The sequence below is a fragment of the Hemiscyllium ocellatum genome, chromosome 5 (assembly GCF_020745735.1).
Source record: "Hemiscyllium ocellatum isolate sHemOce1 chromosome 5, sHemOce1.pat.X.cur, whole genome shotgun sequence".
NCBI classification, from domain to species: Eukaryota; Metazoa; Chordata; class Chondrichthyes; order Orectolobiformes; family Hemiscylliidae; genus Hemiscyllium; species Hemiscyllium ocellatum.
This window is the reverse complement of record NC_083405.1, coordinates 55,727,031-55,743,478: the sequence shown is the minus strand read 5'-3', so window position 1 is coordinate 55,743,478 and position 16,448 is coordinate 55,727,031. Positions and strand designations below refer to the sequence as shown.

The following is a 16,448-nucleotide window of genomic DNA, read 5'->3' as shown; positions in this document are numbered from 1 at the left end:
CTTAACAGCAGATTTTCTTGACATTAACATCATAATAATGGTTGCCATTGCATGTGGCCCATGGTGCATGCTATGAGAATTTGGAGCCCAGTTTCCAACCTGAATGTCAGTTGGAGCATGTTGCGAGTTGAATCTTTCTGGTGTTAGCTTTGGGTTACATGTTGAGTTCTCCCAATGTTTAACTTTCTTTTAGAATGTTACATCACAGGGTGAACCCTCCTGTTTAATTTAAGCCAGCAACACAGAAAAGATTTATCCCATGCAGTAATCTGTGAAAATTTGTGAGGCCAAGAACTATTTAAAGTAAAAATTAACAATTTTATTTCTTAAAGTATAACAGAGAATAATTAACTCACAACTATTTACAACTCCTTCTTCTAATCTATCTTTTACTTTCCCTTCGATAATATTAGTCCGATTAAACCCCCGATTAAGATTTAATGAAACATTCAAATTTCAAAACTAGCCAGTGGTCAAATCTTCTCTTTATATCTGAGAAAGTTAAAATGCCACAGAAGGGTCAGTTCCATGTTGTTTCTCTTTCAGGACACATTGGGGACTCAAGGGTTAAACATTCCACTACCAAAAGGACTTATTGCATTATCAACTGAAAGCCTGTACTCTTACAATACAGACAGAACACCTCAGTGTGGGAAAGCTGACTGTATCTCAGAAATGGAGCCTAGTAGAGCCACACAAGTGGATTCCCCCTGTAGCCTCAGACAGAGGTATTTGCCCTTTCCAGACAAGACTGACAGTCTTGGCCACAACCCTGTTAAACTGCCTCCCACTTCCATTGTCTTACTTCCCCTCCATATTAGCATAAGTATGTGAATCCCCCCTTTACAGCAGGCAAAACCCTACTGCCTTAATCTCTTCCCATCAACACATAATCCATGAAGAATACAATAATCAGTTTCTGTCATCCATTCACATGTTATCACAGGACATCAACATTAATCAGGCTTTGTAAATTCATAATTACCTACTTTAAACTATGTGATGACAATTGGCTATTGGTTGATAAACGTTTGTTTAATTCCTATAAAATATACTGTCTCTGTGTGTAGGGCAGAGATTCATGGAGAAGTGTCACCACAGTAGACTCGGCTACTTTGGAGAATTTTGGAATCTCTCACCAGCTGTCCGATAATAAAGCATCTACCATTGTACAGAAACTTGTGTCATCTGGATTTGTGGAACAAAATATACATCAACATACCCTCCTCGATAAATTTGCTCTCCAGGTCGGAGTTGATGTTTTTCTCTGTGCAAACTCCTTCTCTAGACAGGTACCTCTCAGACAGTTCTGACTAGCAGCCTTAATCTGTTGGTCTTTTGGTAGTTCTCCTCCAACTGTTCAATTTTCCCTGGTCTTACACTCTCAAAGCATCGGATTGTGTCAAAAAGTAAAAGCAAATTACTACGGATTGTGTTATTGGCTTTTAACATTGTTATTATACTAAATTCACATTTGATTGGAGTTTGATATTTTTCAGGGTACAATTTAAACTGATTGGCCTAATTTGAATTTTTTTTTGTCTCTAGGCAACAGCTTCTCTAGCTGCTGGACCAAATGGTTATATTCAGAACACTTGGTGCTGTCAGGTAGTTTTGTTTACTTTTAACTTTCTTAAAGGTACAGTACACCCACATCTTCATAACACGTCCCCTCTGAAGAAAAATGAATCAACATAATGAAAAGATGGCTTTTTTTCTATTCTTTAAACACATTACTCTAACATACAGATAACTTTAATATGTGTTCACCTTAACTTCTTTCCGTATACATGTATATAAATAACATTAAATAAATACAAATCACATCTAAACTTTATCAGTTAAATCCACGATAGCGCTTCTGCAATTATGTTCTTAAGACCCGCAACACGCACAATTTTCAAATTAAAAGTCGGTAACATGAGACTCCAATGATGTAGTCTCATTCTCATCTTTAAAAGTATTTTAAGAAGATTGTAATCCATGTACATCATCATCTACGACACATTGTTCGTGACATACACATTAAAATGTTGTAAAGCCAGTACCAAACTCAATAGTTCTTTTTTGATCAGAGGGAGTATTTCCTCTGATGGATGTTGATCTTCTTCAAAAAGTAACCAACTGGCAGTTCAACTAGGTAAAAGTGAGGACAGCAGATGCTGGAGATGAGTTGAGAGTGGTGCTGGAAGAGGACAGCATGCCAGCCCTCCTGATGAAGGGCTTTTGCCCAAAATATCAATTTTCCTGCTCCTCAAATGCTGCCAGACCTGCTGTGCTTTTCCAGCACCAGGCTCTCAACTGGCAGTTCAATCTCTTCCTCATTTTCCTGTAGGAGTACAGCACCAACTCCTATGTCTCTAGCATCGATTACAACTTTAAAAGGTTTTGAAAAGTTTGATGCAGCTAAACCTGGTTTGGTGGTTAATATTGATTTCAAATGGTCGAATGCCTCCTGGCATTGTTCTGTCCACCGAAACTTTTGTTCTTCTTCAGGAAATCGGTTAACGGTGACACTACACTGCTGAAGTTTGGAACAAACTTCCGATAGAATCTGCTGAGTCCTAAGAACCAAAGCAGCTCTTTCTTCAAGGTTGGTCATGGAAATTCCTCGATGGTCTTTGTCTTTGCGTTCCATGGGTCAACCTTCCATGACTGATGCTATGTCCCAAGAACGTCACATCTGCTTCTGCAAATTCAGTTTTCTTTAGGTTTTTCACCAGTTTTGCTCCTCATAGTCATCCAAAGAGCTACGCCAACTGTACCATGTGTTCTTTCCAGGACTTACTAAAGATCACTACATTGTCCAAATACACTGTGCAGTTTGTTAATCCAGCCACAATTCTGTTCGCGAGGCTTTGGAATGTGGTGGGTGCATTCTTCGTTCCAAAGGGCAGCACTTTAAACTGACATAGCCCATTCGTGGTTACAAAAGCAAAAATGTTTTTTTGCTATCTCTAAAGGTACCTGACAGTAACCACGCATTACGTCCAACTTGGTGATGTAACTGGCTTGTGTAACTTTCTCCATACAGTTCTCCAATCTAGGAATTGGACATGAGTCCAGTTTTGTAATGGTGTTAACCTTCCGATAATGCACGCAGAATCATTGAGTCCCATCTGGTTTGGGAACTAAGACGATCGCGAACTCCACTCACTCTGGCTTGGTTCCATGATGTCCTCATCGAGCATGGCCTCCAACTCCATTTGGACCTGTCTGGCTTTGAAAGGATTAAGTTGATAGGGGTGTTATTTTATTGGAGCAGTATTCCCTATGTCTACTTCATGTACAGTTGCATTAGTCCTCCCCATCTGATTCTTACATATGTCCTTATACTGTAGAAACAAATCTTTCAACTGCATTCTATGCTCCTGAGACAGATAGCTTACTAACCTATCCCACTCTTCCAGGACGTCTTCATTTTTTAATCTATTTTGAGGCACATCAAAATCTACACCATCTGGATTTGATTCCCAACTCTGCAGGGCAGTAACTGACACCTGTTTCTCCAGTTCTTTCTCTCTAGTATAATACAGTTTCAACATGTTCACATGACATATCTGATATATTTTTGTTGTATCTGGCATCTTTACTAGATAGTTCACCTGACTCAACTTCTTCTCACTTTGATAGGGACTACTAAACCTGGCTTTGAAGGCATCTCCTATCACTGGTAACAATACTAACACATAATCCTCTTGGGAAAAAATCTCAGTTTTTATCTGCCAGCTGTTTTATTCTATACTGTGCCCTCTTTAGCTAATTCACCTATTCGATTTAATCTCTCTGTCACATCCGATGCATAATCTAAGTGTGACATCTCCAACTTTGGTTCTGTCAATTTTCCTTTAATTAATTTCAAAGGACCTCTGACTTCATGCCCAAATATTAACTCAAGGGAGTGAACTGAATAGACTCATTTGGGGCATCTCTAATTGCAAACAATATGAATGGGATAACTTTATCCCAATCACTTGGGTAATCCTGACAGTCTGCTCTCAAAGTGGTCTTCAAGGTCTGAAGCCACCTTTCTAAAGTTCCCTGGGATGCAGGATGATACGCACTGGATTTAAAGTGCTGTATAACTAAACTATTCATAACTTCCTTACCCAGCCCAGCAGTAAAATTTGAACCTTGGTCTGACTGAATCTCTTGGGTAGCCTATACTGTGTGAAGAAACCAATAACTCCTCTCCCACCTTTTTTCCCTTATACTCCATAATGAAATTGCCTGCAGAAATCTGGTAGACCCATCCGTTATGGTTAACAAGTACTGGTTCCCACTTTTAGTTCTCAAGAGGGGATCTACACAATCAATTATAGCTCATGTGAAAGGTTCTTCAAATGGGGGAATTAACAACTAAGATGCTGGTTTTATTGCCGCCTGTGGCTTACCTCCCATTTTGCATGTGTGACACATTCAGCAAAGGTTAACTAATCGTTCTGCATTCCAGGCCAATAAAAATGTTTTTGTACCTTAGCCTGAAACTTTCATACACCTAGGTGACATCCTACAAGTAGTTCATGTGCTACCCCCAACAACTCCTGTCTATATGCTACCAGCGACACAATCTGGTGCACTTCAGCCCATTTCTCCTCTGCACTAACCTGCTGTGGTTTCCATTTCCACCTTAGGATTGTATCTTTCAGATAATAATCCTCTGGAATATTCTTTGCCTCCTTTTTGGAGTACACATCCACATATATATCTTTTATCATCTTGTCTTGCTGTCTTAAGTCCATTAGCCTTTCAGGGCTAAACACTTCTGTCTGACACCCTGCCTGTTCAGGCTTTTCCTGCACCATTACATCAAACAGGGTATCTGCTAACTGAACCTCAACCCCTTCATCTTTCTCTTTATTTTTCACTTCATGATGTGACTTATGATAGTAGGATCTGGTTACCATACAGTCTGGGAAAATACCAGGATATTTCTGTTTTAACTCCTCAGTTTCTTAGTCTTCCTTGGGCTTCTCCACAACAAGGGGTGTCACTCCCACCTTGGATCCTGCCAAATCATTCCCAAGAACAAACTGAATTCCTGGAACTGACACTCTGTCAATCACTCCCGCTGTAACTTCCCCAGTCTTGAATTCACACTCCAACCTGATCTTACGTGGGGGAATGCTAAATTTCTGTCCATCTATCCCACAAATTACCCCACTCTTGGGTAACAGATCAGAAAGAGTGCATATTCACTCATCTCTTACTATCACTGACTGGTTAGATCCTGTATCTCTCAAAATGATAATTTTTTTGTCCTTCTCCCCCTGTTCTTTCTGAGTAAACTTTACCCACAGAGGTGAATTCTTTGTAAAGATCAGGTACTAACTCCATACCCAGTCCCTGCCTAGGCTGTGCATTCTCCTGCAGCTCCTCGGCTCTTCTTGGGGTCTCCTTTACTACCTCCACTGGCTTAGCTTCTATTACCACATCTTTTCCCATATTGCCCTTCTTTAACAACCAGCATTGTGACTTTACAAATCCCACTTTACCACAGTGGAAACACTTGAGTCCTTTTTACCTCCTTTCCACCCTCCTGTGCTTCTTCTTTAGCTTGTGGTCAGCTCTTACCAGTGTTCTCTAATTTTGGTTTCATAGTGTAGGATTTCTCCTTCTCCCAACTTCTATCCCTCACAGGATGAAATTCTGGCCAAAAGCTTGTCTTATGCACCAACATGTGGTCATCTGCTAATTCTGCTGCCCTTCTCACTTCTAAAACTTTATGTTCCTCCACATGAATTCTTATCATCTCTGGACGTAAGTTTTTAAACTCCTCCAGCAGAATAATCTCTTGTAGAGCCACAAAAGGTCCTATCTATTTTCAAAGCACACATCCATCTATCAAAATGACTATGTTTAATTCTTTTGAACTCAACATAAGTTTGACCTGGTTCCTTCTTTCTATATGTTTCTGAACTGCTGTCTATATGCTTCTGGTACCAATTCATAAGCACTTGAAATAGCCTATTTAACATCTTCATAATCTCTTGACCCCTCATCTGACAGCACGGCAAATACCTCACTAGCTCTGCCAACCAGTTTAGTCAGCACTAGCATTACCCATAAATCCTCTGACCACTCCATCTGCCTAGCCAATTTTTTAAATGAAATAAATAAGGCTTCAACATCTTGCTCATCAAAGTGTGGCAGAATTTTGACATATTTGTATATATCACTACCTTCTCTTTTAATTTCCATTCTGTTAACTTGACTTAGTGACTAAATCACAATTTCTCATATTCAAATTCTCTCTTTTTACTTGGCTGAGAACCTTCTCTCTCTTTCCTTCTCCTCTCTCTCTCTCTTTCTCTCTCCCTTTCTTCTCTTTCTTTGCTCAGTTAAGAATCTTCTCTCTCTCTTTTCCTCTCTCTTCTCTCTTTTTCTCTTTCTCTCTCATACTTCTCCTTCTCTCTGTTTATCTTCTAACTCCATTGTCCTCAATTGTAATTCACATTTTTCTGCTTCCACTGTACTTGTCTGTTTCTCTGACGCACCTACATGTTTGAGTAATTTCCTTACAGTTTCAGCTTTGCCTTTGTCCTTGGTTAAACCCAAATCTAAATTATTTACTAATTCTGAAAGTATGGCCTTTTTCTTTCCTTCTAAACCTTTTTGGAAAATTTGAGAATCATCGTCAAATCCCAGAAGCTGTTTAGCAATTTTAAGAACCATTTCTCTCACTTTTAATTTAATCAACCACAAGTCACCAAAATTAAACAAATTGCATCACCTGTTTTATTTAGAGATCTAGGACACTAACCTGCAAGTGTTTAAATCTGTTGGGATTTTTCTTCCCCCAAAATCTATTCAAATTTCTCTAAACCAGTTCAAATCCCATTGATGAACAGCCAAACCATTGCAACACAGGGTATACCTTCCTGCTTAATTTAAACCAGCAACACAGAAAAATTTATCCTATCCAATAATCTGTGAAAGTTTGAGGCCAAGAACTCTTAAAGTAAAAATTAACAACTTTATTTCTTGAAGTATAACAGAGAATAATTAACTAACAACTATTTACAGCTCCTTCCTCTAGCCTATCTTTTACTTTCCATTCTATAATACTAGTCCGATAAAACCCCCCAATAAGATTGAGTGAAAAATCCAAATTTCAAAACCAGCCAGCTGTCGAATCTCCTTTTTATATCTTCCTCTGTAGTTTGCTCTCTAGGTCAGCATTGATGTTTTTCTCTGTGCAAACTCCTTCTCTAGACAAAGAGGTCTGACTAGCAGCCTACATCTATTGGCCTTTTGGCAGTTCTCCCCAGCTATTCAATTTTTCCCTGGTTTTATATCCCCAAAGCATCGGATTGTGTCATTGGCTTCTAATGTTGTCAATATACTAAACTGAAACTTGATTGGAGTTTGGTATTTTTCAGGGTACAATTTAGACTGATTGGCATAATTTGAATTTGTTTATTTTTGTCTGCAGGCAACAGCTACCCTAACTGCTGGACCAAAAGGTTACATTGTATCTTGTTCAGAATACTTGGTGCTGTCAAGTAGTTCTGCATCGCTTTTAACTTTCTGAAAGGTACAGTACACCCACATCTTTATAACAAGGGCTTGGTAAAATGGGAGGCTGAAGATTAATGAGGTGAGCTGTGATGTTAACAAGGTATATAACAAATGCTAATCCCTGTCAATTCACAGCTCACTGCCGCCAAGTCAGAATCTCACCATACCACTTGTGAGAAGTGTAAAGATGGAGCAAGACAAACATAATGTTGAAATGGACCTAGTCAGATTTCTTGGCCAATTCTACTATACATCTTTTCATTACTCACCTCACTCAGAACTCTATAAGATTACACCCTGTTCCTAGTTCCTGGAAATTCCTGGTTTTCGAATGATAGACCTGAAAGAAAAAATAAATATAATTGGATGATTTTGTATGGGTTCATAATTTGGGGATTGCATCTTCTCTCACGTGTCTATATCTAATTGAATAACATGTTAATAAATTTGTTTCAGTTGTATATGGTTGACAGGAGTTTACTGGTATGGCCTCTTGAAATGTGATATATTCTTGTGTCTAATGCACTTTCTCAAGCACTCAATGTAGACTAGATACAACATTCTTACAGGTGGCTTGAGACTAGAGCATTGCCATGAGGTTAGCTGCTAAAGTAAATTTATACTTTATCTAACTAGTCCCTCTCCTCACCCTTCAAAGGTGAGCATTCCCATGTTGTTAGAATACCTCAGTGACAGCAGTTAGAATTACAAAGAGGCCCGAGAAGAAGGAAGTTGTATATTAGACATTTAGGTAAAACTGGGGAGTTTGATCAGGTATGGAACATAATTCCTAGCAAAAGGAGAAGATAGGGCGAAAGGTAAGATTTTGAGGCCTTGGAGGAGGCACAAAGGGGATATACCATCTTGGATTGGGCTGTCTGATATGCATTGTGCCTACCAACAGAGTAACCCCTTCTCTTTCCACGATTTAGCCTAAACTGTTAAAGTGACTAGATAATTAAGTTCTCTCCACCTTTCCCTTTAATGTCTTATGGTAGTAGAGGTGGAATTAAGTCCTTAAATTGCCATTAGCTGGTCCCTTAAGGGCCTTAGTTAATCTCAGAGCAGGTGGGCTCTTGGCAACTAATTGGGCTGTTTCCACCACCCCCCCCCCCCTCCCTCCTCCCCTCCCAGTAGTATGGTGGACTGCTCAGAAGTGGGTAGAAAGGTGACTGGTTTGTTGTCTGCTTTATTTTATGGTGCACTACCTTCAAATATGTCATTGAGAGTTGTATAACAGGCCCCTCTGTCGCAACAAATGAAGACAAAATTCCAGTTGTCCTTCTAATTTCAGGGATTCAAGGACATGTTCTCCATGATCCCTCTGTTTCTCTGTACCAGATTATCTTACCATTTATTATGTATTTTCTTGTCTTTTTTCCCTTCTCATATACATTACATTACTCCATATTGAATATAATATGCTACTTTTCTATCCACCTAGTAAGTCCGCACTAACATATTCCTGCAGCTTATCGCTTTCCTCCTCACCATCAACCAAACAGGTTTAGTACCATCTACAACGTTGCTTGGGGTAGTCAAGAAATTGTACACTGCTAAAAAGAGAGACATGTTACTGATGATTTCATCTTGCATTCATCAGAACAAATGCAAGAATGGAAATTTCAAACCCACCACCACCACAATTTGCACTACGGGAGACTGGGATATTGAGCGGTTGGTAAGTTGACTCTGATTGGCTGAGGAGTTGTCACGAAGAAAGGAATGGGAATTGTAGACTCCAGATCCTGCATTATTCAGAGAAGATGCAAAGCTGAAATAAATTTTTTTTGTTAGCAAAAATGTAGCAAATCCAAGAAGGAACGGGTTTGTAATATTTGTTTGAAGAGAACTGTATATGATATTGTGTGCAATAAAGGAAAGAGGTCTTTTTCTTGTAGGCTTACTATATATCTTTTAAAAAGGTTCTTCTGAATCGACTTTAAGAATTCTGCATCTCCTTAATATTTTATACAATATATGATGCCTTCATCATATTGCTAATTAAAATATAAGCATAACACCAGAGAGCAGAGGCAAGTCTGCAAGCAAAATTGGTTTAAGATTCACTCCAAATCTCCTACGTTACCCTCCAATTCTTTCTATGTAATCGCCTCTCTGAGTCTGCTGCTCTGAATCACGGATTAACCATAACTATCAACCTCATGACGTGTCAGGAGATTACTAGATTTTGTCACAAACTGAGGTTAGGAAAAAAAACTTTTTCTCACCTTATTTTTTTCTTCTAATTGCTCATTTTTTTACCTTCCCATATTTTGTCAAATTAACCCAAATACCGAAGGCAGTAGGCTGTCCGACATAAGATCAGCCATTTTAATAAAGAAATTGAATCGGCAATGAAACAAAATATATTTTGTGCAGAGTAATGAAAGGTGATGGGAAATATTACAAAAGTATGTTAAAACTATATTTTTATGTATTGTACATGTTATAATGCTGATTATTATTTGGATGAACAATACGTAATAGCATTTAAATTAACTCAGATTGTACACACAGCTGTCATTCATTCTGTACAGCCATTATTCCATAGAAAATTAAAGTTCATTAAAGTGTTTGGAAGAAATTATAAAGGAAAATCATTTTTGTTAAGCAATGCATAAAAGGTATATAAGGTAAGGTAATTCAATGATTATTGATGTCAGCACTCTCAAAGTATTCGGGACAAAATATATGAAAAGGAATGAAAGAAAATCTGCAGTATCAAGAAATACAAAGTAACACAAAATGCAAAGTGAATCATGAAGAGCATGTTTTTACAAAAAATTAAGCAACTGCTAACTGGGTCCTTGAGATCTGCGAATTTTAGGAGTATCGATGCAGTTTTCTGTTGTTGATTAATGAAATTAATGCTTGCCCAGTTTTCTATAATATTTCACATATGTGCACTTCTATGGTTTAATCAAGCTGAGTCAATTTTGCTTTGGGGTAGAATTAGCTTTATTGTCAAAATGAATACAGTGAAAAGTTTTCAAGTCACCATTCCTGGCGCCGTTTTAGGGGCAAAGTCCTTGGTACAGATTCTTAAAATACAAATTCTTAGAGAAAAGAAAATTAGAAAAATATAGAAATAAAAACCAAACATTACAGATCATAGGAATAAATTAGAAAAACAAAGAAATATAAATTCAGAATGACAATCCTTCCCACCCAGTTCACACTGGCACTTAGCCTCTTGACCGCAACGGGCTTCACCTTGAGACCAAAAGTCCACTTTTAGGCCATGCTGCCGGGAGACAGTGAGGTAGCCATGCTGGATCATCAAGAGACTGCCACATTGGGCTGAGAGATCACCACACCAGGCTGAGAGACTGCCAGGCCATGACAAGAGACCACAATGCCAGGCTGACAGACCACCACACCAGGCCAAGAGACTGCCATGCCAGGCTGAGACACCACCAGGCCAGACCACCAAGAGACAGCCATGCTGGCTAAGAGGATGCCATGCCAAGTCTGCACTAAGGCCAAGATTCTGAGTGTGCATTAAAGTTGGAAGAAAGAAGGAAGAAAAAACACAAAAGAGGAAAAAAAGAGAAAATAAGAAATTAACGGAGTGGACAAGCTCTGGCTGGAGAATCTAATTTTGCTACCATCTTGAAAGAATCGAAAGCGGAACATTTCTTGGTGCAGAAATGTCTGTTGTCTTGTAGCCCATGCATATTGGCCTTATTTACATCAAGCAGCCAAACTTCAGGGCACTAAAGAGATGGAAAAATACAGTGACCAATATTGGGCTGCCCACAAAGTAATGCTATCTTTGACTAACAATGCCACACCTTCCCTGATCTTAATGAAAGACCTAAACCCTGGGATCTGCAACATTCATTCCTGACCCTGCTTTATCCAAGTCTCCGAAAAAGCTACAACATCGAAGTCCCAGTACCTCTCCATGCTGCAAGCTCACCTACTTTATTCTGGATACTCCTGGTGTTGAAGTAGACACACTTCAAACCAGCTTGCTGTCTGCCAGCACACTCCTGTGACCCTGAAGTCCTGTCCATCGCCTGCCTACTCACATCCTCCTGAGCACTGGAACTACACCACAGGTTCCCATCCCTCTGCTGAGCTAGTTTAAACCTACCTGAATAGCACCAGCAAATTTCCCACCCAGGATATTAGTACCCTTCTGATTCAAATGAAGACCGTCCTGTTTGTAGAGTTCCCACCTTCTCCAGAATGAGCCCCAATTATCCATATACCTGAAACCCTCCCTCCTACATCATCCCTGCCACCAAGTGTTCAGCTGATATCTCTCTCTGTTCCTCACCTCGCTGTCACACGGCACGGTTAACCACCAGAGATAACAACTCTGATAATTCTAGCTCTTAGCTTCCACCCTAGCTCCCTGAAATTCTACCTTACATCCCTATCCCTCTTCCTACCCATGTCATTGGTACCTACATGGACCACAACTTGGGGCTGGTCCCCCTCTTCCTTCAGAACCCCAAAGATATGACCCTGGCACATGGGAGGCAATATACCAACCGTGAGTCTATTTTGTTCCCAACAAAACTTCTCTCTGACCCTCTAACAATTGAATCCCCAATGGCTTTCCCCCTTCCCTTCTGTGCAACAGGGACAGAATCTGTGCCAGAGACCTGCACCCCAATTCATGCCCCTGGTAAGTCATCCCCCCCCCAGCAGTATCCAAAATGGTATACTTGTTTTTCAGGGGATCGACTGCAGGGGATCCATGCACTGACTGTTTTCTCCTCCTTCTAACAGATACCCAGCTTTCTTTTTGTCTAGGAGTAACTACGTCCCTGTAACTCTTATCTATTACAAACTCTGCCTCGTGAATGATCCGAAGTTCATCCAGCTCCCACTCTGGTTCCCTAATGCGGTCTTGGAGGAGCAAGAGTTGGGTGCACTTCCTGCAGATGTACTTGGATGGGACACTAATGGCTTCCCTCACCTCAAACATCATGCAGGAGGAACATTCCCCTCCCTGCACTGCCATCCCTGATAGTCCCCTCACCAGAAAGTAAAGAAGAGGAGCTTACCTGATGTGACCCTGGCGTTCAAGGTTAGAGGAGGTGGTCGGGTGGGAGGCTCGACAAAGGTAGGGTTTTGGGTTTAGAAAACACTCACTTATTTAGCTGAAGGGGAAAAAGTCCCTCCTTTCCCAGAAACCTCTGCTCACCGATGTCAAATGTAAACACTTAAATTAGTGACTCACCTTTCCCAGCAGGACCCTGGTCCAAGCTCCTTGATGTCACCTCTAGAGATCAGCGGTTTTGTCCATGTTTGAAGCAAGGATGTAATGGTTACAAGAGTTGAGCGGACCTGGAAAAACCCAAACTGAGGATCTGTAAGGAGGTTATTGCTAAGGTGCTTGATACTGTGTTGATGAGTCCTTCATCACTTTACTGATGATTGACAGTAGTTTGACTTTAGAACCAGCAACTGGCACTGCAATACTGGTTAGTAACAAACAAATGCTGGCACCATGGTCTTTGAACTTGTTAATTCCTCCCAGGCACAGTCCTTTATATCCTGATGAGCAGAGTTTATCCTGTGATGTCAGTTTGCCAAGTCAGGTATTAACTTACTTAGAGAGCAATGGAAATAAATAGTTCCCTTTATTTGCTGGATCTTTGACAGTTTTAGAGTTAAAAAATAACACAGAGCTTTGTATAAACAGATTTTTTTTGGAATATTAACCAGGGAATATTGTACTTCCTTTCTTACATGTTACAAAAATGGCAAAATGCACTTGAGAAAGTTTCAATGAGCTTCTCTTTATCTCCAGCTGTAATTTCAGTAGGAGATTTCTGGAAACCTTGAGAAATGTCTAATTTTAACCATTTTTAGCTATCTGCACTATTTCCTCCATGATTCTACAAGCTTCTGTAGGTGCCCATGTTTTACTCCAATAAATTACCCTGATTCCCTAAATCCAGACAATTTTTCTTATTTTCAGTTCAACATTTATGAGGCAATTTAAACATACAAAATTGATAGAATGCATACTTATGGATAATTTATAATATTATGACACCAGTTTATCTGGTTTAAGTCTTTGAATTATTTTTATTTGGCAAAGTATGCAAAATTAAAACCCGGACTTGAAAATGCTATCATGTGACATTGACCATAAAACCATAAAATAGACATTTGAAGCATTAATTTCTGTAAGCTGATCAGTGCTTACAAGATGACTTCAGCAGAAGTGTCTATGCACTGCAAAATATTATCAAGAGAAATATGGAGAAGGACTTTCTACAAATAGAAACATTTTTTGTTGAATGCAATGAGATGATGTGAACAAAATGGATCATGCCACAAGTGGATTGGAAAATGGAACAGAACACAGTGTTGCTGGGAGTCTTCCCTTTGATTTTCTGTGGAAAATCTCTCATTTTGCTGTGGAAGCTAATCTTCCCCCTTCTCTCTCTTTCTTCCTGAATAATTGATAAGTATAAAGATATCCTCCTCTGCTTTCTCCTAATTCCTTGGAATGATACCTTGCTGTTACCGTTTTTCTAACAACTCTTGGAGGAATCATTGAGAAAGGCACTGTTAATGTGACCTCAATAACACAAGGTTTGACATTTACTAAAAAACCCTGAAATAACTCCATAGAGGTTGGTATCCCATCTCCTTTTATCTACAAGTGGAGAGTCTGTAATGCTGATCCAGCTCCCTCAGAGCCAGCACTTAGAGTGAACAGAATTTCGGACACTGTTTGTATCTGTCAGCCAGGGCTATCTGAAAGAAACAGATTATCAGCACCAATCCAGAAACTCACATTCTATGAGGTCCCATGGCTGACCTCATTACAATCACTACATCCCTCTCCCTTTGAGTCCAAGGACATAGGCCGTAACCTTTCTCTGTAGTTCCTCCTGGGGCATTTTAACACCGGGTCATGTTCCTGAACTCTGCCTCTCATATGGGTGGCGTCTAACAGACAGTAGCTCAGCTCTTGTGCCCAGAGCATCTTGGAAGAAATTCATTCTCCTCTTCAGGTAACAAAGGTGTTTAGGCAGCAACATTCGCTGTGTCCATCTCAGATTTCAAAGTATCTTGAAACCTCATGGAGAGGGTGAACAGTCGGAAAGGCTGTCGTTGAGCCAGACATGTATTTCTCCCACATGGTTTATGAGTTGGAGGCTTTCAAGTGGTCCACATGCTTGTTCAGGATCATCACACCTACCTGAAGTTTATGTCATTGAACCTGACATCATGTTGACTATGCCTCTTACCCATGAAATGCCATTCCTGTGGCTCCTGAAGTAAATTGTCTCTCTTGCGTCACAGAGTCTTATGTCTGGCATTGGTATTCCTGATGTCAGTTCACCACTTCCCCTCTCCCACTCACCCCAGGTCCAACAGGATTAGTTTTAACCTGACGAGGAGTCTTGTCCGCATGAGCAACTCTGTTGGAGTTATCCCTGAATGAGGGATAATCCTATAATCAAATAGGAACCAGGACGGTTTTGCATCTTGTAAAGCTGTAGGCCGTTTCTTAAAGCCTGACTTCAAAGTTTGGACTGTTCCTTCTGGCAGACTGTTGGATGGTGGATGGCATGCCCCTTATATGATGAATACCATTTAACTTTAGGAAATACTCAAATTCCCTACTGGTAAATGATGACCCAATATCTGTGATCTGGGAGTCTGTGTATTGCAAAAGGTGCACACAGTTTTTCTAGGGTCACCCTGTGTTTGCTGTATGCGTGGCCAGTCACTTTGAAGGGGTGACCACAATGACTGAGAATATTGAGCTCAGGCAAGGGACTTCATAGTCAATGTGTAACCACGGGTTAACCCGGCCATTCACATAAATGTGGGGGGAGCTGCTGGTGGTAAGTTTTGCTCTTATTGGATCTCTGGGCACTGCCCCACCAACACAACTATGTCTGCATCCAATCCTGGTCACCTGGCATAACTTCTCACCAATATCTTCATTTTGGTAGCTCCTGGTTGCCCTTGGTGAAGGTCAGCCAATATCTGGTAGTGATCTTTGCTCCGAACAACCACCCGTGCTTCTCTTAAACATATGCCATCCTCAAAGGTGAGCTGATCTCTCTGGGTCCAAAATGGTTTCAATTCTGGTGACCTTTTGGTTTCCCTCATCACTACCAGCTGTTTCAGTTTTGCCAGGACTGAATTTTTCTGCATCTGAAGTCTGATATTGTCAGCTCTAACTGACAATACGTCCAGAAAATCTAAAACCAGTGGCGGTACCACCGGTTGTGTATCTGCCGGTGGGAGTCAGCTCAATGCATCTGGATTTGCTACTTGGGCTACCGGACTGTGTTCCAACTTGTAATTATGTGCACTTTGTATTAGAGCCCACAACCGAGTTCAGCCTAAAAGTTTAGGCAGCATTGCCTTGTCTCCTTTAAGTTGATCTAACAGGAATTTGTTATCCATTATTATTACAAATTTATGGTTCATAAAGGTATTAGTTGAATTTCCTGACTCCAAATATGACAGCCAAACCTTTGTTGTCTATCTAGGCTTATTTATACTCCGCATTAGCCAAAGTCCTGAATGTGTTCGTTATTTGGCTTTCCACGCCACTGGGCCACCTGTGAGCTAATACAGTCCCGACACTGTATGGGGAGGCATCACATGTCAATACCAGATCTCGCTTGGGATCATTGCATGCCAACTCCTTCGAGAATGATTGCTGTTTATTCACTTCCCTGAAAGCCATAGCTTGGCTAGGCAACATTTCCAAGGCTGACCCTTATTTAGTAGTTAATGCAAAAGTATCAGGATAGAGGCCAGGTTACATATGAACTTTTTGTAATAATTCACCAACCCAAGAAAAGACCTAAGCTCTGGGACAGACATGGGAGCTGGGGCACCGTTGGTCACCCTCACTTTGTCTTCCAAAGGATGTAAACCGATCTTGTTGACTCTGCAGCCAAAGTAGGTCATTTGGGGTGCCT

At 40.3% G+C, this 16,448-nt stretch overlaps 1 long non-coding RNA gene across 1 annotated transcript in view; it reads right to left on the bottom strand.

The window, feature by feature from the left end:
- Window positions 1–1,828: 1,828 nt before the first annotated feature.
- Window positions 1,829–16,448, bottom strand: part of LOC132815695 (uncharacterized) — a 29,337-nt gene continuing 14,717 nt past the window's right edge. The window contains exons 2-4 of the long non-coding RNA XR_009644695.1: window positions 12,722–12,828; window positions 7,791–7,861; window positions 1,829–3,220 (exon numbers count right to left, since the gene is read on the bottom strand). This is a non-coding gene — a long non-coding RNA (uncharacterized LOC132815695). The remainder of the gene's footprint in view (window positions 3,221–7,790; window positions 7,862–12,721; window positions 12,829–16,448) is intronic.